Source organism: Capra hircus, chromosome 16, assembly GCF_001704415.2.
Source record: "Capra hircus breed San Clemente chromosome 16, ASM170441v1, whole genome shotgun sequence".
NCBI lineage: Eukaryota > Metazoa > Chordata > Mammalia > Artiodactyla > Bovidae > Capra > Capra hircus.
Genome location: NC_030823.1, coordinates 44,447,848 through 44,468,097, shown reverse-complemented (window position 1 = coordinate 44,468,097; position 20,250 = coordinate 44,447,848). Strand labels below are relative to the sequence as shown.

Here is a 20,250-nt window from a genome sequence, read left to right as displayed (position 1 = left end):
GCTAGAGAAGCTAGGCTGTTTTCCCAAGGTCACATGTACAACGAAGCCAGGTTCACACCCAGGCCAACCTGACCCCAGAGTACATGCTCTCAGTAACACCTCACCAACTTCCTGTGTCACCGAGTCCCCCAGCAGGTGAGCAGACCTCCCCCAGTCACCTGTGCCAGCCTCTTCTTCCTCCCAGCTCACACCAGCCCCAGGTGTTTTCAGAAGAGAGAATGCAGATACCCAAGCATAGGCCTCCCCCACCTCCCCTGCTCCTTCCTCGCCCCCCACCCAGCCCTCACATTCTGGTTGGGGAGGGGCTGCAAGGATGGACAGGCTTCCTTCACCAGCAGCAGGTATGGGGGTGGGGCAGGGGCTCCCTGGAGCAGAATTCTGATATAGGCCTCGCGCTGTAAGCACTCCATCCTCAGCTCCTTATGCCCACAGACAGGAAGGTGTAAGATGCGAGGCTTCAGTGGATTGGGAGTGTTCTCAAGCCCCCATGTCCTGGAGGAAGGCCCCTGTGCTGGGAGAGAGCCTGACCTCGGGGTGGGACTGACCCGACTGAGGTCCCCAGCAGAGGCGGCAGGCTCTGTGTCCAGGGTGGGGATGGGGCCCCTTGGCAGGCCTTTGCCTGCCCTGCTTGCTCTGCCATCCGGACTGTTTTGCTCTTCCATCCACCCATGGATGGAAAATGGCTCCAAGGTAGAGAAGCAAAACATTTCCCCAAACAAAGCAGTGAGCTGTGTGACTGTTGATCTCAGCATGGCCTGTCTGGAACCAGGGAGTGCGTGACAGTGGTGGGGCCAAAGGCTCAGGGCAATGGCCTGAAGGTGCTGCTGTGCCAGGAAGATGCTGGTTCACCTGTTTTTAAGGAAAACTGTTGAAGAGGCTCTGTCCAGGGGCATGGAGTCTCTGGATGCTATAGGGCTGCTGAAATGATTGATGCCAGCCTGGATCTCTCATCAGGATGGGACTCGGGTTTCTTAACCTGAAGCTGCACCCAAACTGGGGGGCAGGGAGGAGTGGAAGGGGGAGGTGGCCACTGGCATTTTCCCTGACCCCCGCCTGTCACCAGGGAAGACAGAATTAGCAGGAGAGGCAGGCTGGCCCTCCTGGGGCTGAGCGAGGATGCAGTTAGTGTGCTCCTAGGACAGGCAAGGCCACCCCTGGGCCCTACCCCGCCACTTCAAGGCCTCTTTCTTCTCCTAGAAAACAGGCCTGAGTAAATACCAGCTCCTCTCTCAGAGCAGCTTCTGGCTGAGAAAGGCCTCTGACTCCATGCTTTGAAATGGAGAAGTAGATAAGGGGTGAAACAGAGCAGTGGTCCCGGTTCTGGCCTTGCCAGCACACAACCCATATGGCTGGGAGTTCTGCCTGGAGATGGACTAAGAGTGAAATCCCACCATTCAGCCCAGTGGCTACTCAGCACCAGCTTTGAGGCTACCCAGCAAGCCCTGGGGCAGAATCCCTGTGAACTTGGACAAGTCCTGGCTCCTCTGAGGCTTAAGCCATCCTCCAAGTGGGATGGATGCTAATACCCCGCCTTGAGTGTCCATTGTGAGCCGGCGTGCAGTGTCACTTGCTCGGGCAACAGTGGCCAGAGACACACGATCCCAGAGAGATGACCCCAGTAGCTGAGCTGCGTGCAGAGCAAAGTGTGATGTCACGCAAGAGTTCTGTTTGCAGCAGCAGCAGGAGGCAAAGCAGGACCCCGAAGCCTCAGCTCTGCCTCTGGACTGGAGGAGCATGGTAGGGGAGAAGGGAGCTGCTGCAGCCCGCTGGCCTCGCAGGCAGCACAGATGCAGAGCTGAAGACAGGTGGGATTGAATTAGCCACAGGTGCCCGGGGCTGTGAGTGCCCCCCTGCGCCCCTCCCCTATTCCCCCAACTGCCTGCAAGATTCAATACTGCCCTGTGCAGGTTAGCAGAATATTGGATTCCAAAGAGTCATATTTTAACGCTGCCGAATAGTTGCAGGCGACAGAAAACCTGTTTCTTTCCCATTTTATACATCCAGGAAATTTGTACCACATGCAGCCTGCATGTCATTACACACTTTAAAATATTGCATTCTCTCTCTCTCAACCAAGAAGATCCATCACGAGGCAGGTAGAATGCAGGGGTGGGGGGAGAGCCCCTCCCCCACCCAAGAGCCCCTCTGTGGGGCCCAGAGAGAGCAGCTAAATGTAGGGTGTCTACATCTCACAGTAAGAATCCAGCTTGCAACCCCCACCCCCAGGGAACTTCCCTCCTGAGGCTTCAGGACAATCACTTATTTCTCCAGTCAGGGGGAGCTGGTGAAGGCGCTCACTTGCTTGGGAGAAGCAGGTGTAATTACAGAGGTCCTGGCAGGGCAGGGCTTTAATGCATGGAGGATCCACTGCTAGACTTAAGTACATAACACTGAGCCTTGAGATCCCCTCATCTCTGTGCTCAGACTCCTGGTTCGGGGAGATCGTCCTCCCGCCTTGGCCTGTTCAAGTGTGGAGCCAGTCCCAGTCTGCCCCCTGCCCCCCCTGCCCTCCTCCAGGGCAGAGACGCTTACATAATGTTCTCTTGCAGATTGCACTCTTAGAACTTACAGGGCAGGCTTTCAGAAGGCCAGTTTCCAGGGCTGCAGATCACAGTATGTAGAGCGACCACAGCTGCCTGGACCACCCAGAGCAGCTCAGCCCCTAGGCTCCACCCTGCGTGGGCCTCACCAGCATCAGTTGGCCACCTTCCCTGCTGCGACACTGCCTGAGGGGGTCTGGACCGCACCCTGGAGGTACCAACCGCAGGACGCCCCTCCTTCTCCAAAGCTCAGGCTCCATGTCTCCTGAGGGATATTTCCTCCTTTTGTCCTCTGCCCAAACAGCTTTTCTAGAACATTCAGTGCCAGGATTGGGAGGCATAGAGAAATGGGAGGCCAAACCTCCTGAAGAAGTTTTTCAAAGGGGCGGAAGGCCTCCATGCCTGCCTGCCTTCTCTGTGCAGGCTCCTGGCATGGCTGGTGTAGGGGATTGAGTTCGGGCAGACCCTCAGCCCACAGAGCTCCAGCATAAGGAGTCCCTGCCCCCAGACATCCCATGTTCCTCCCCCGCAACCCTGGTTTCCTCTGAGCCAGGTCCCAACAACAGGCTATTCCACGTCCCTCTCCATTATCAGGCCAGGGCAGTCACAGGGCAAGGAGGTGGAGAGCCAGCAAAGGAAATATAGATGGTCACATCACACCCAGGAGGAGGGAACAGCCTCGCTGAGCAGCTGAACCTTTCAGAAAGTGATGGATAAGAGATGCAGAGAGGCGGGGCAGCTTGACTTTGGGGCTGAGATCGGACAGCAGGTGCTGGGCAGGGAGCCAGCCAGAGAGGGTGACCCAGCCCCCACCCCAGGATCTCAGCCCCAGAGGCTGGGTCAGCCTTGTCCGGCCCTCCATGGAAACCCTAGCACTTCGAACAGAGCCCGGCACCCGTCGGTGCTCAGCTAGCGCGTGTCAACTGGACAGGTGGCCTCACAGGTGGGTCGGTCTCTCCTCCATCCTCTGAGGTCCTGGAGCTGAGGGCAGTGGCACCAGGGAAGGGGTGTACTGGGGTCCCTGTCCCGTGTCTGTGCCTGGGCCACTGTTTTAGTTTTTTTTTTTTTTTTTTATTGAAGCTCACAGAACTTAGAATGAATGGGTTTTTTAAATGTATTTGTTTTTAATTGGAGGATAATTGCTTTACAATGCTGTGTTGGTTTCTGCCAAACATCAACATGAATCAGTACGTATCTCTCTTCCCTCTTGAAGCTCTCTCCCACCTCCCATCCCATCCCACCCCTCTAGGTTGTCACAGAGCACCCGGTTTGAGCTCCCTTTCGTACAACAAATTCCCACTGGCTGTCTGTTTTACACATGGTAACGTGTATGTTTCAGTGCTATTCTGTTCGTCCCACTCTCTCCTTCCCCTACTGCGTCCACAAGAATGAACCATTTTCACGTGGACAATTCTGAACCTACTTCCTCCACAGTGTTGTGCAGTCAGGGCTTCTGTCTAGTTCCAAAGCATCTTCATCGCCCGCAGAGAAGCCCCGTACTCGTCAGTGATCACTCCGCATCCTCCATCCCCGGGCCCTGGTAAACACCCATCTGCTTTCCGACTCCATGGATTTGCCAGATCTGGATATTTCCTACAAAAGAAATCATTCGGTCTGTGACCTTCGGGGTCTGGTTCTCTCTGTCAGAGCACTGTTTGTGAGGTCCATCTAAGCTGTAACATGTATCACTGCGTCATTCCTTTTTATGGCCAAACCACATTCCTCGGTGTGACTGTGCCACATGGAGCTTGTCTGTGCATCCACTGATGGCCACGTGACTGTTTCCATCTTTTGTGAAGAGCGTTGCTGTAAGCACGAGTGTAGGTACACTGGCTTGAGAACCTTTTCCGGTTCCTTGGGTACATATCTGCGAGTGGAATGGGTAGATCGTGTGCTAATTCTACGTTTAACTTTTTGAGGAACAGGACAGTTTCTCTAAGGTTCCGAGAGATGTTTGAATAGCCTTGCAATCACCTGGTACTGCCAGGCTCCAAGGAAGCAGTGGACACTCACTATTCAAGGAGCTAGTATGGGCTGGTGGGTGCTGAGAAACGAGAAAGAGTAAGCAGGACCCAGCCCACAGTGGGCAGGCAGTGAATAGGCCTTTATCCTGCGGGAGGGGCGGCCACCTCTGGATTCACAGTAGTGAAGGGACTGTTAGATTCTTACCTGTGGGGCAGGGGCTGGGGGGCCCTGAAGCCAGCCAGGTGAAGAAGTTCACACAGGCAGAGCGGAGGGGCTGACAGGAGGGAGCTGGCAGGTTTGGGGTGGGGTGATGGGCGAGGAAGGTTCTGTGGGGCCATTTCCGTGTTGTGCCCTGGGGGTCTGCTGGCCCTGCGCGGCCTCCTCTGCACGGTGGTTCCTGATGTGTGGGCAGCACTCTGACCAATAGTCTGGCCTTGGCCACCTTGCCCTCCTCCCTCCAGAGTAGAAGGCAATGCCTGCAGAGCAGACTTACAGGCAGGAGAGGGGGGGTTGGCTGTGGGGGCAGAAGCCCCCACCTTAAGAGAGAGAAGGAGAGGCAGGCAGGAGTTTTGTCTGCCCTGGGGGCTGGTGCGGGGTCTTTGCTCCCCCAGGCCTCCCCCGACCCTGCAGCCTGACCCACATAGCCAGGCCCCGGCAAAGGAGTGTGTCCTGGCACGTGATCTGTTCCATAAAGGTCAGTCCAGCCCATCTTGAGGAAAACTGGGAATGTCAAGGGAAACCTGGACAGAATCCCAGAGGCTCTGACTTTTCCCCCAGCCAACAGGTGGGTCTTGGCAGTCATTCCTGTGGGGCAGACTTCTGGCTCCAGGGCCCCAGAGTTCCTTCCTGACTCTAGCCCCTCCCTCTTCCATTTCCATTTTGGCCAGTTCTAGGAAGCTCAGCCTCTGCTGCTTATTTTAAAACGAGCCCTGAATATTTGTGGAAGTTGGAGAGAAATGATGAGGGTGATGCCTCCACACACAACCTGAGTGGGGGTCTCCACCATGTAGCTGCTCCGAGCTTTCAGGGGCACTGATGTTGAGCCTCTGTGATCCCAGGGAGGAGGGCAGGTGAGATGTTATCTGTGTGGAAGAGCACCCTGAGATGGCAGGAGGAGGGCGTACCTGGGGAAACCGGGGGAACCAGTGTTTACTGAAGACCTCCTATGTGTCCATCACTGCACACACATTGTTATTTAATCCTCATTCAGTCCAACAAGAAGGACATGGCCACCCACTCCAGTATTCTTGCCTGGAGAATCCCATGGACAGAGCAGTCTGGTGGGCTACGGTTCATAGGGTCACAAAGAGCCAGACACAACGGAGTGACAGGGCACACATAGTCCAGCAAAGCTGCAGGACTGGGATCATTGTCATCTGTCTTGTACTCACCAGGACGTTGAGATTCAAAGTCACCCAGTCCATCCTGCCCCCACCTCCACTTCACCCTACCCTAGTCACTGTCCTATGACTCCAGACATACAGGTGAGTTTCCAACCCAGGTCTGGCTCCAACACCCATGTCCTCCCCCAGATCATCCAAGAAGGATGTGGATCAGATCAAGAAATCAATGCTCAGGAAGACCAGTGGTGCAGGCAATGTTCATAGGCTGCTAAATGCCACCATGGGGTTCTCCAGGCAAGAATACAGGAGTAGCTTACCATTTCCTTCTCCAGACCCTGAGGCTGGGAAAGATTGAAGGCAAAAGGAGAAGAGGGTGACAGAGGATGAGATGGTCAGATAGCATCACCAAGTCAATGGACATGAATTTGAACAAAATCCAGAAGATAGTGGAGGGCAGAGGAGCCTGGTGTGCTGCAGTCCATGGGGTTGCAAAGAGTCAGACACTGCACAGTGACTGAACAACAATGAATGCCGCTAGGGCAGGGGGCTCCAGGAGGCACTGAGAGCATCTTCAGTTCAGTCAAGTATTGGAGCTTCAGCTTCAGCATCAGTCCTTTCAATGAGTATTCAGGACTGATTTCCTTTAGGATTGACTGGTTTGATCTCCTTGCAGGCCAAGGGACTCTCAGTTATTTTCTCCAACACCACAGTTCAAAAGCATCAATTCTTCAGCACTTAGCTTTCTTTATGGTCCAACTCTTACATCCATACATGATTATTGGAAAAACCATAGCTTTGACTAGATGGACCTTTGTCGGCAAACTAATGTCTCTGCTTTTTAATATGCTGTCTAGGTTCATCATAGCTTTTCTTCCAAGGAGCAAGCGTCTTTTAATTTCATGGCTGCAGTCACCATCTGCAGTGATTTTGGAGCCCAAGAAAATAAAGTTTCTCACTGTTTCCATTGCTTCCCCATCTATTTGCCATGAAGTGATGGGACCGGATGCCATGATCTTAATTTTTTGAATGTTGAGTTTTAAGTCAGCTTTTTCATGCTCCTCTTTCACTTTTATCAAGAGACTCTATAGTTCCTTTTCACTTTCTGCCATAAGGGTGGTGTCATCTGCATATCTGATGTTATTGATATTTCTCCCAGCAATCTTAATTCCAGCTTGTGCTTCCTCCAGCCCAGCGTTTCTCATGATGTACTCTGCATAGAAGTTAAATAAGCAGGGTGACAATATACAGCCTTGACGTACTCCTTTCCCAATTTGGAACCAGTCCATTGCTCCATGTCTGGTTCTAACTGTTGCTTCTTGACCTGCGTACAGATTTCTCAGGAGGCAGGTAAGATGGTCTGGTATTCCCCTCTCTTCAAGAGTTTTCCATAGTTTGTTGTGATCCACACAGTCAAAGGCTTTAGTGTAGTCAATGAAACAGAAGTAGATGTTTTTCTGGAACTCTCTTGCTTTTTCGATGATCCAGAAGATGTTGGCAATTTGATCTCTGGTTCCTCTGCCTTTTCTAAATCCAACTGGAACATATGGAAGTTCTCAGTTCATGTACTACTGAAGCCTCACTTGGAGAATTTTGAGCATTACTTTGCTAGCGTGTGAGGTGAGTGCAACTGTGTGGTAGTTTGAACATTCTTTGGCATTGCCTTTCTTTGGGATTGGAATGAAAACTGACCTTTTCCAGTCCTATGGCCACTGCTGAGTTTTCCAAATTTACTGGCCTATTGAGTTCAGCACTTTCACAGCATCATCTTTTAGGATTTGAAATAGCCACCTGGAATTCCATCACCTCCACTCGCTTTGTTCGTGGTGATGCTTCCTAAGGCCCACTTGACTTCACATTCCAGGATGTCTGGCTCTAGGTGAGTGAGCACACCATCATAGTTATCTGGGTCATGAAGATCTTTTTTGTACAGTTCTGTGTATTGTTGCCACCTTTTCTTAGCATCTTCTGCTTCTGTTAGGTCCATAGACGTCCTTAACACATTTGTTTCCAGGGGCCAGGGTGTGGTTGAGCTCGCCTTGCTCGGTGGGTCCCTCAGCTTCCTATGGGCCCAACTCCTTGCCCATCCTGGCGTTGCTGTTCGGCCAGATCCAGCCATTGGTGTGATTCTGATTTGTGAGCGTTTCTGACACTGCCCCTGATCTATCTCCTGATGCTGGGAGCTCCTTGCACAGCTGGGCACTGCCCCACTGCCCTCTCTCTTTTGTAGGAATGTTTTGTGAACTTGAGAAAAAACCAGGAAAGGGCCAATTCCCTCTGTCCAGCCCATTAATTCTGCATTCTCAGGCCCGAATTAACCTTGGCAAGGCTTTGAGAGGAGAGAGTAATTCTAACCTTAAAAATCTGCTGATTAAAGCTGGTTTCAGGAATTCGATTCCACTTAATGTCTTGGCAGGGAGCCCAGCCTTGCATTAACATAGCCAGACAGAGTCCTGGCGTTTTCCTCCAGCTTCGTAATAAACAAAACCCCATCGGCTGCTTTACGAAAGAATTCCTTGCCTGGACTCCCTGGCTGCGAGCAGCTGTGTGTGTTGAAGGGAGCCCTGGGTTCCAGGATGGTGTCACGGGTGCCTGGATGGGGCGGCGCTGGGAGCTGAGTTTTAGCAGGCTCCAGAGCGAAGCGGTAATTACAGCCAAAGTGCCAGCCCTGCATGTGCTGAGCGGGGCAGTCGTCAGAGGGCCGTTCGAGTTTTGGACAGCTCTTAACATCTGAATGTCTTCTGGAGGCTATGGGGTGAGCTCCTAGTGTCCTCCCTTCTGAAAACAGGGGACCAAGGCATGCAAGATGAGAAGGGCAAGGCCAGCTATCCGGGAATGCACACGGAAAGCTTCCCGCACCATGGATGCAGCCCCCAGCCCCCTACAGAGGCTCAGTGACCCTCCCCTCTAATTAGTCACCACATGGTCTAAAACCAGCAAGATCCAGTTATGATGTGTCAAGCTAAACAGATCAGTGGGCAAGGGGCACACCAGCCAGACCGAGAATTGCTTGTAGGAGTTCATTTTCCTCATCAGGGTCCCCACTCGGTGCAGGTGGGGGCCCGTGGGCAATGCGGGGGCTCTGAAACCACTGGTGGAAAGCAGCAGGGAGGGGACGAAGGGACAGAGCAGGGGAAGGAGGCCGCGATCAGTGTAAACCACGTTCCGGATCCGTTCCAGCCACCTGGCTGGGCTCCAAGAAGCAGGTCTCAGCAATGCACTTTGATGAGAGAGAGGAAATTTCACTTTATTTATTTATTATTTATGCCCAGTACTCTTAGGAAGTATTTGGGATAAAAAAAGCCCAGACACAGTGAAACAGGCTAAAAGAACAGGAACTTCAGAGTGGGAAGGTAACCAGATCAGACTATGGAGAGAGAGAGGGAGAGAGAGAGGGAGAAAGTGAGAGAGAGGAGAGGGAGAAAGAGACAGAGAGGCGTTCCTGCTGCTGCTGGCTGGGTGTGGGGTGCTGCCCGGTGCACCCAGTGGGAAAAGGGGTGAATGAACACCCTCGTGGGGGCCCTGGGGACCAGGTGCCAGAAGGGACTTCTGAGACACAGAAAAGCCCTGGGTGACCTGGTTTCCCAGAGCAGTTTGACAAATGCTGGGGATGGGGAGAGGAGAGGAGACCACAGACCCAGCTCAGAGTCCCCAGGAGATGAGAAAGGGGGCAGGTGAGAGTGGCCAAATACCTGGACAGATCCCAGCAGAGGCTCTACCCTTGGGGTCACGTGTGGGAACAGACGCTGGCAGAGACCACAGAGGGTTAAACCCACGGCCCCTCCCACCTGCCCTGGCCTCCAGCTGGAGATTCATGACTCAGATCAACTCCTTCCCTAAATCCAAATTTACCTTATTATCAATTGTTAGCCATTATTCCATTTTATGCCCACTAATTTATTAATCCTGGAAACCCCCAAAAACAATAAAGCTGAGGCTCTGAGGGATTTTATTTATATCTTTAAACATGATTTTTATGCCTTTTTATCTAAAAATTCATTTAATTTTTATCACCCTCCTCACTCATGTCGTGGTTAGGCTGCAGCGGCTCAATTTAGATGGGTTCCTCCCGCAAATGCTCAACCTCCCCATGGGAAGGCGGCCCAGGTGAGTGGAGGCAGGTGGGTTTGATGCTGCGGGGTGGCCCCAGGTCAGGACTGTCTCCTCTCCAGTCCCTGGAAAAGGCCAGCAGTGAGGGGACTTCCCAGAACACACAGCATCCCCTCATCCCTTATCTCTACCCCTCACTTCCTCTTCAGGTTCCTTTATAGCTACTGAAAGGGCCTGTGCTATGAAGATAGCCTAGAACTTTCCAGAGTGAAAACTGAGCACCTTTCTCCAAGATCCACTGCCTGTGTTTCTTGCCACTCCCCACCCAGACCCAGGGTCCATGAAGCCTGAAGTGGGGGTGGGAGGCACTGCCTCCCTCCTTGCCCCCAGGGTACAGCCCCCCTGTCCTCCCCCCAACAGAGCCCCCACCTGGAGGCTCTCCGTGGTGCTTTCTTCTTGCCCAAGGTGCCACCCCACCATCCTATGTGCCCTCCTCTGAGCTCCGCCAGCGCAGGTGCCTGGGGGAGGGTCGGGGGGGGGTCCTCTCCTGTCTCCAGGGACTGGGGGCTACAGGCACTTCCTGCAGGACAATGGGGTGAGGTCGCACGTGCACTGGGCCTGCCAGGCAATACCCTGTTCTCTCCTGCATGCTGCCCATCTGGGCGGGGTGGCAATTTGTTGTCCCCACATCAGTTTCTCTCTGCCCCTCAATCCCCCCAGCTCCGAGGACACACCCTGTGACCCTGGACAAGGTGTTGACATCTCTGAGACCCTATTTGCACATCTGCACACAGGGGTTTGGGTTCTGGGAGGTGCCGTCAGAGATCTTCTTAGGAGAGGTGTGGGGCTGGAGGCCCAGTCAATGATGATCTAATATTCCAGGTCTCTCCTGTCACCCAATCCCGGAGGCCGAATCAGACTGCAATCCATTTAGCTCAAACTAATTTTAAAGCAATTCGCTATTTAACAAGTTCTGAGGCCCTGTGCTTTTGCAGGCAGCCTGCGAATTGAATCATTTAGTCTAATCTTAGATTAATACAAACCAAATCCTCTCTCTCAACCACAAGACTGGAGGTCCTGGAGGCAAGGGTGCAGGCCAGGCACAGAGCAGACAGTATGGAGTGTGGTTTACACTCCCTCCTATTACATGGGAGCCAAGGCCCAGCCCAACCCAGGCGACTTTTGAGTGTGGCCGTCACCATATCAGACACCGGAACTGGAAAATTCATCTGCCCTGCCTGGAATATTCTGGATGAATGGCTCTGCCCTGTCATTGCTTCAGAGCAGGATGAACTCTTCATCTCAGTGGGTTCTCCCTTCCCTTCTGTTATCTCTTTTCCTTCTGCCACCTTTCCACCATGTGCGCATGCTCAGTCACTTCGCTCATGTCTGACTCTTTGCGACCCCATGGACTGGAGCCTGCCAGGCTCCTCTCTCCATGGGATTCTCCTGGCAAGAATACCGGAGTGGGTTGCCATGCCCTCCTCCAGGGGATCTTCCCCTTCCAGGGATCAAACCCGTGTCTTCTGCTGTCCTGCACTGGCAGGTGGATTCTTTACCCCGAGTCTCCTGGGAAGCCCCTTTACCATTAACTCTCTTCGTCTTTGTCGTGTGTGCATCAGATTCAAGTGTGAGAGAAACCAGGCACTTAAAATCTGTACTCTGATTCCCTTGTGGAGATAGTCATCTCCCCAGGGAGAGACAGGCAAAGCCACTGGGGGACCTGAGACCAGGCCACTGAGGAGGCATGTGGGCCCCAAGCCTAACCCAGCTCTCCCTCCCGCCCCCGCTGGTGGCCTGGCTGCTCAGGGCTAGTGCAGGACTGTTTGCAGAGGAGGTGGCAGGGGTACCCTCATAGGGAGGATTGTTGTTTTTGAGTCGCTCAGTCGTGTCCAACTCTTTTGTGACCTCATGGGCTGTAGCCCACCAGCCTCATCTGTCCATGGAATTTCCCAGGCAAGAATACTGAAGTGGGTAGCCATTCCCTTCTCCAGGGATCTTCCTGACCAGGGATCAAACCTGCATCTCATGCTCTGGCAGGTGGATTCTTTACAGCTGAGCCACCTGGGAAGCCCCATAAAGATAGAGATGGAGATTAGCTGTAAACACCCTAGTCTGGAGACACAGTAGGTATTATCTCTATGTTAAAGGAGGCTTTGGTTGGGAGATGGGAGGCAGGGGGAGAAGCTGGGGAGTGAGCCTTTCTGTGATGAACACAGGGACTCAGGGATTCACTCACTGTGAGCACCAAATATCAAACATTCCAGCCCCCCAAAGTGGAGCTGCCCCCAACACCCCAGCCTCCACTTCTTCCCCCAGACCATAGCTTCTCCAAATCTTGGGTCCAGGGATCCCAGGTTCCAGGGGCCCCAACTGCACATCTCTGAACTGGGCCCCTGCTCATGTTCTCTGAACCTCAGGGTCCAATAGAACTTTCTGTGATGATGGGGAGCCACTGACTCCTGTGAGCACTTGAAATGAGCCTAGTGCCAAGGAACTGGAATTTCTAATTTCTAGTTTATTTCATTCTACATAATTTGAATTTGAACAAATTCTCCTAACTGTGATGCCCTCCTCTAGAGAGGCCTATCTCTCGATGCTAGGGATGTGCATTCCCACAGTCCACAGGATAAGATTCTGGGCTCAAGTTTCCCCAGAGGAGGAGGTCAAGAGCAGGCTTTGGCTTTGGGGGTTCCCTGCCTCCTGAGGGAGGGGCCCCCAAAGAGCAGAATGCAAAGGTCTTGCCCAAAGAAGAAATATCATAGGTGATCAAGGCCATGGGTATGAAAAGCAGCTTCACCTCTCCAGTCCTGCTCTGGCTGCTGTCAGCTGTCCTTACTTTACTTCACTGAATTCTGCTTAGTTCATAAAATGAAGATGCTTGACCAGGAGAGGAAGCGTTGTTCTCACTGAACGCCTGTTACATGCCAGGACCTCCTCTATGCCAAGCACGGTGCCTGAGTGTCTGTTGATCTCACACTTAGGTGATGCATGTCTCACTCTGGCCCCCAAAACACACTTCTACAACTGAGTCCAGTTTGAAAGACAATCAGATCCTCTGAGCTTCCTGTGGACGATGCTGGGGAGGTGTAATATATTCAGTTGTTGTTGTTGTTCAGTTGCTAAGTCATGTCCGACTCTTTGCAACTGCAGGGACTGCAGCACACCAGGCTTCCCTGTCCATCACCAACTCCCAGAGCCTGCTCAGACTCATGACCATTGAGTCGATGTTGCCATCCAACCATCTCATCCTCTGTCATCCCCTTCTCCTCCTGCCTTCAATCTTGTCCAGCATCAGGGTCTTTTCCAATGAGTCAGTTCTTCACTTCAGGTGGCCAAAGTATTGGAGCTTCAGCTTCAGCAACAGTCCTTCCAATGAATATTCAGGACTGGTTTCCTTTAGGATGGACTGGCTTGATAGTCTTGCAGTCCAAGGGACTCTCAAGAGTCTTCTCCAGTGCCATAGTTTGGAAGCATCAATTCTTCAGTGCTCAGCCTTCTTTATGGTCCAACTCACATCCATACAAGACTACTAGAAAAGTCATAGCTTTGACTATTTGGATCCTCGTTGGTAAAATGATTCCTCTTCTTTCTAACACACTGTCTAGGTTTGTCATAGCTTCCCTTCCAAGGAGCAAATGTCTTTTAATTTCATGGCTACAGTCATTTTGGAGCACAAGAAAAGAAAATCTGTCACTGGTTGCACTTTTTCCATTCTACTTGCCATGAAGTGATAGGACTGGATGCCATGATCCTAGTTTTTTGAATGTTGAGTTTCAAGCCAGCTTCTTTACTCTCTCACCCTTATCAAGAGTTCCTCTTCACTTTCTGCCGGTAGAGTGGTATTGTCTGCATATCTGAGATTGTTGATGTTTCTCCTAGCAATCTTGATTCCAGCTTGTAATTCATCCAGCCTGGCATTTTGTGTGATGTACTCTGCATAAATTAAATAACAGAAGTGACAATATACAGCCTTGTTGTACTCCTTTCCTAGTTTTGAACCAGTCCATTGTTCCATGTCCAATTCTAATTGTTGCTTCTTGACCCATATACAGATTTCTCAGGAGACAAGTAAAGTGATCTGTACTCCCATCTCTTTAAGAATTTTCCACAGTTTGTTGTGATCCACACAGTCAAAAGCTTTAGCATAGTCAATGAAGCAGAAGTAGAAGTTTTTCTGGTATTTCCTTATGGTCTCCATGATCCAATAAATGTTTGCAATTTGCTCTCTGGTTCCTCTGCCTCTTCGAAATCCTGCTGGCAACGGAATGAAACACCAACACTGCAGAGTGGTTTGAATCTTTATATTTTAACACTTGCTTCTTACAGCTGCTTTCTTTTATATCCCTTGCACAACAACCTACAGGGCAAGCTGCCAAGCACTACGATTCAGAGACTATACAGTGCGCAGGTGCAGGGCGAGATAACCTTTACCTTGACTTATTTACTGCAGCTAAGACTTTGTTTTGGGGAACTTCCTTATCAACTTAGAATCCGTTTTGTCCCAGGGTCTGTTCCTTTTGAGGAATCAGAGAAACATCCTTGTGTGCAAGCAATGTTCTTTTCCCATGGGAACAAACAGGATTCTTAGCTGAACATCTCGTTTGCAAGAATGTTTAGCCCTGGTTGAGAGTCTCGTTTGCAAGCACTTCTCAACCTTCCTTAAACCTAGTTCCCTACACTGGGCAGAACATCTCGTTTGCAAGAATGTTCAGCCCTGGTTGAGAGTCTCGTTTGCAAGCACTTCTCAACCTTCTTTATACCTTGTTCCCTACAAAATCCAGTTTGTAGATTTGGAAGTTCTCAGTTTACTGCTGAAGCCTAGCTTGAAGGATTTTGAGCATAACCTTGCTAGCATGTGAAATGAGCGCAATTGTACAGTAGTTGGAACATTCTTTGACATTGCCTTTCTTTGGGATTGAAATGAAAATTGACCTTTTTTAGGTTTCCATCATGGTTATCTGGGTCATTAAGACCTTTTTTGTGTGTATTTCTTCTGTGTATTCTTGCCATCTCTTCTTAATCTCTTCTGCTTCTGTTAGGTCCTTACTGTTTCTGTCATTTATCATGCCCATCCTTCATGAATGTTCCTTTGATATCTCTAGTTTTCTTGAAGAGATCTCATATCTTTTCAATTCTATTGTTTCCCTCTATTTCTTTGCATTGTTCATTTAAGACAGGCTTCTTATCTCTCCTTACTATTCTCTGGAACCCTGCACTCGGTTGAATTTATCTTTTCCTTTCTCCCTTGTCTTTCACATCTCTTCTTTCCTCAGCTATTTGTAGAATCTCCTCAAACAACCACTTTGCCTTCTTGCATTTCTTTTTCTTTGGTATGGTTTTGGTAAAAAAAAAAAAAACCCTCCATAACCTCCTGTTATGAACCTCCATCCATAGATATTCAGGCACTCTACCAGGTCTAATCCCTTGAATCTGCTCATCATCTCCACTATATAATCATAGGGATTTGATTTAGGTCATACCTGAATGGCCTAGTAGTTTTCCCTACTTTCTTCAATATAAACCTGAATTTTGCAATACCAAGCTGATGATCTGAGGCACAGTCAGCTCCAGGTCTTGTTGTTGTTGACTGTATAGAGCTCCATCTTCAGGTGCAAAAAAAACATAATCAATTTGATTTCAGTATTGATCATCTGGTGATGCCCATGTGTAGAGTCGTCTCTTGGGTTGTTGGAAAGGGTGTTTGCTATGACCAATGCATTATCTTGACAAAATTCTATTAGCCTTTGCACTGCTTCAGTTTGTACTCTAAGGCCAAACTTGCCTGTTATTCCAGGTATCTCTTGACTTCCTACTTTTGCATCTCAATCCCCTATAATGAAGAGGACATCTTTTTTGGTATTAATTCTAGAAGGTCTTGTAGGTCTTCATAGAATTGGTCAGCTTTAGCTTTTTTGGCATCAGTGGTTGGGGCATAGAGTTGGATTACTCTGATGTTAAAGAGTGGTCTTTACATTTTTTGTTTTAATGGTTGGGAAAAATCCAAAGAAGAATGATATTCATGACAGGTGAAAACTATGCAAAATTCAAATTCCAGTGTCCATAAATAAAGTTTGGGGACACATTCATTACCTGTCATCTAAGCTGCTTTTGCCCCCCAGAACATAGCTGAGCAGCGATAGCGGAGACCACCTGACTCACAAGGCTGAGGATATCTACTTCTGGCTCTTTGCAAAGTCTGCCAATCCCTGCGATAGGTGAGCTGCTGATGGGAACACTGGATGGCAGAGGGGCTGTCTAATGCCCTGAGGCACAGCCCACCTCCCCTGCTGCCCCCTGCCTCCAGAGGGGTCATTTCCAGGGATTCCTGCCACTGGCTGCATCAGGAGAGTCTCTGTGGAGGAGGGAGGACCTGAGATCGACTCAGGAGGGGTGGAGTTTGCACAGGAGAGGACAGAGCCCACCCTGGGGTGTGGGATTATACAAGGGAACACGTGGAAGTGGGAAGCACTAGGTCGGCTTGCAAACAGTGAGTCAACCGTTTTTTAGAGCAGAAGCCAAGAGTGGAAGAAACCATGGGGGGTGGGAGGGGCTGAGCTCCTGTTGGAGAGAAACAGTTGGAGACAGAGACGGAGAAGCAGCCTTTGAGAGCTGGACGGGAAGGGGGCCCACCCTCCAGTCCCCATGCCCAGCAATAAACATCTCACCACCTGAGACATTCCCTTCTTGGTCCACTGAGGCCACTGGATGTTGAGCCCTGATGAACCATCTGGCACCTGTGGGACCCCGGGCAGCTGAGTCTGTTGGGAAAAAAAAAAATCCCTTTGAGAAGATTTGAGGCTGACACTGCCTTCAGAAACATCCCTTTCCAAAACATATATTTCGAAGTGAAGGGAGTTCTTGTCTGCTATTGGTTTCCCCTGTAATTGTATCTTTCCTCTTTATTTAAGAAAATAAAAGAAGAAAACAGCCTATAGTGTCACACAAGCAATTTTGAATATTTAAGAAAAAAACTCTTCCTTGCTCAACTGTCATGTGAAAGGGAAACTGTCATACCTTAATTTTTCGAATATAACTAATTTGAGCATTACTTTCATCTAAAGGGCGATGTTCGCCTGCATTTCCTATAAATAGCTAGTTGTTTTCTCTTTTTCTTTCCTTGTTTTATGTGGTGCACATAAACAAGGGGCCCAGTGTGTCCTTTCCTGCAAACACCCCCACACACAGGTGCACCCATCCCTTGTGCTCACACATAAACACACACACATAGACACGCACACTCAGCAGCACCCACCAGCCCCGAATGGAACTCTCCCCCGCCATCATGTCACAGCCCCCAAATGCAAGCCTCAACCCAGGGACCACCCCCAGGGGACCCCCAGAGCCTAATCAAAAAGCACCAGGAGCTGGTACTACACAGATGACTAACAGAAAAACGCGATGGCTTTTTTGATTAGTAGTTAAAGGAATGGATTTGATATGCTGTGTGCAATTAATCCATGATTGGCTTGGGGATGACTCTGTCATGCGGACTGAAAACAGGCAGGAAGGCTGCAGTGTGAGGATGATGGTGACCATGGGAACTGGCCAGGGAGCCTGGACCAGGATGGGGCCGTGGGTGGTTTGGAGCTGCGAGGTGTATAGGCACGCAGTGAGGCGGCCTGGCATGGCACGTACCCGCTGGTCAGAGAATCTGTGAATTCACACCTTGTCTGCTCCACCTGTCTGAGCCAGCAGGCACGGCTCTGTGCTGCCGAAACCAGCTTGAGTGGATGGACCCCACTCCTGGGCATCCCACACCATTCCTATGCTGAGGACATGGAGATTTCTACTGCCAGCCCAGATCCAGAACTCGACAACCTTCCGCTTTCTGTGTGTCTTCTCTTGGGGGTCTTATGAGCTCCTCAGAATGTCCAGTAGAAATGTGAAATCAGCCCTCACAGCTGCCCAGGAGACAGAGAGAGGATGGTGCCCACTTTGCAGCTGGGCTAGAGGAGAGCCCTCCCAGCAGGTGGATGGCAGGTCTCCCCCCATGAGCAGGATGCCTTGTTCTGAAATCCATCCCTTGCTGGCCCTAGTTCACTAAGACCAGGCACCAGAAGCCTCCCTCCAGACAGCTTTCCAACACTTGTCAGTTTTCCTTGAAAACTACCCCCCCCCATTTTTAATAGTATTTATCTGGGTGCACCAAGTCTTAGTTGCAACATGTGAGGTCTTTCAGGTGTGGCATGCAGAATCTAGTTCTCTGATCAGGGGTCGAACCCAGGCCCCCCTGCATTGTGAACTCAGAGTCTTAACCACTGGACTGCCAGGGAAGTCCTTACAAGCAGAATTATACATGTGTTGTCTCTGGGTCTTGCCCTGCACCAGGCTGTCGAGACCAATGTTCTGAGGGTGCTGTTTGGGGGAACTATGGGCCACCTTCATTGAAAGGTCCTGCCTGCCAGGAGCTCCCTTCCAGGAAATACAGATAGACAAGTCAGCTATGGAGTGACTGGTGTGCTAGGCAGGACAACACTGTCCGGCAGGACTGTCTGATGCCTTCAGGCTTCTTGAGTCCTTGGGGCTCCCTGGGGAGCTTCGTCCCTCGATGCCATTTGACGCAGCTGTTCTTGTCCAGGGTGTCTCTCTCCCACCTTTCTAAGATCGTGCTTCTCATCTGCGGAGACCAGAGACATCAGATCACCAGGGTGGTTGGAGTAACATCTAAAAATAGACTAACTAGGTTCTGAGTGAGGCCCCGAGGGTTCCTCTGATTAAAATGCATGAGCCTTGATGTAGAAACGGCGATTTTTCTTTTTAACATCACTCTGTTTATTGGATGGTTCTGGATGGTTCAGGATAGGGGAGGGTGCCCAAGAGGGGAGTACTGGGATGGCTGGGGAGAGGGGCCATGCTCTCATGGGGGGGGCGGGAAACACAGTAGGTGTTTGGTAAACTCTCAGTGATTACCTAGCATTTGGTGCAAGGATGCTGCAGACCAACCCAGACAGAATGCAGTTAATGGAGGGGCAGATGGTGCTGCAAACGGCCATGTTCTTTTCAAGTTCAAAGAAAAGCGGTGGAAAGAGAAAGAGACAGGTGAAGAAGGGCAGTCGTTGCAAACTCTCGAGAGGATGAACAGTGCAAAAAGAGGCTTTCATTTCAAAGAGAGGGAGAGACTTCTCCCAACAGTTTATGCCTCCCTCCATCCGACTCATGGCCTGACTGAAAGCAATGAAACTGCCCACAAGGACACGCAGCATCCAAATGAAGGGGCTGATGTAAGTTGCAGGTGGCTTGCTCCTCCACTGCAACCAAGCGCTCACAGAAACTGTCCAGACACGAGGCTCCTTTGGCAGGAAGGAATGAGCTATCAAAAAAATAGTTTTGTTCTGTTTTTTTTTTTAAGAAAGAAACACAGTTTATTGAAAACCAGAAAAGTCAGAAAAGAATATTGCCTTCTTAATAATAAATACACATTTTGTGGGCAAGAATTGCAAGGGAATCGTTTAAATTAATTTCCGCTTTGTTTGTTTGGTTTGTACAGGGCTTAAGTCCCAGCTGACAGCAATCTGTAAAAGTTCTAACATATTGGAAATCTGATTTTCTTGCAGCCAGAGTCCCATAGTCCAAAATGATTTCTCTTTCAGCTCTGCTAATCAGACAGGCAGGGCTCAAATGGACTCCTAGTTGAACCAAATTGCACTTGGTCTTTTTGAGGGTGTGAAAAATAACTGATGAAAGCTGTGAACGCAGAGCTGACGGCCATCGCTCTCTGCAGAGTTGATGTGGGTGTTGGGGGACTTCGGTGAGAGGGGAGGGGAACACCTTCCTGTCCTTCGTCCTCTGAGGCTCTGTGGCCTGCCTTCTCTTTCTGCCCCTTCTGGAACCTGTTCTTTGGGAAGCTAGGGGAACTCCAAAGAAAATAGAAGGAGTTCATTCTAATTTGGAATTGGAGGCTCCAAAAGAAAAGACCAATTTCCTCCCGCTCAGACTCAGAGTTCAATTACAGGAGGGATCTGACTGTTCTCATTAGCTCCTTTTTCCTCACCCCTGCCGGTAGGCAGGCCCCCACAACGCCCTCGACTCAATGTGCTATCCTGCCTTGTGCCCCTCCCCCAGTCCTGGTCAGCTCGCCTGGGTCTGAGAGACAAGCCCCATGAGAGCTGTCCCTCCTCATGTCCCCTCTCTCTGCTGTTCCTGAACTTGAATCCTCGCCCACCTTCTCCATCCTGGCTCCAGCTGTTTTCTGAAACCAGATCCATCTGTAAAAGATGCAGGTTGATACTTGTAACAAGTGCAAGTATGAATAGAAAACTAAATAAAAACCAGAAAGTGGGGGGTGTACACAAGAGGTCTCAGGCTCCAGAGGTTAGTCTGAGGGAGTGCTGCCTCTCCCCAGCCCCCAGCCT

General features: G+C 50.5%; 1 protein-coding gene across 2 annotated transcripts in view; it reads left to right on the top strand.

The window, feature by feature from the left end:
* CAMTA1 (calmodulin binding transcription activator 1) overlaps window positions 1–20,250 on the top strand; it is a 979,917-nt gene that overhangs the window by 677,585 nt on the left and 282,082 nt on the right. The window lies entirely within an intron of this gene.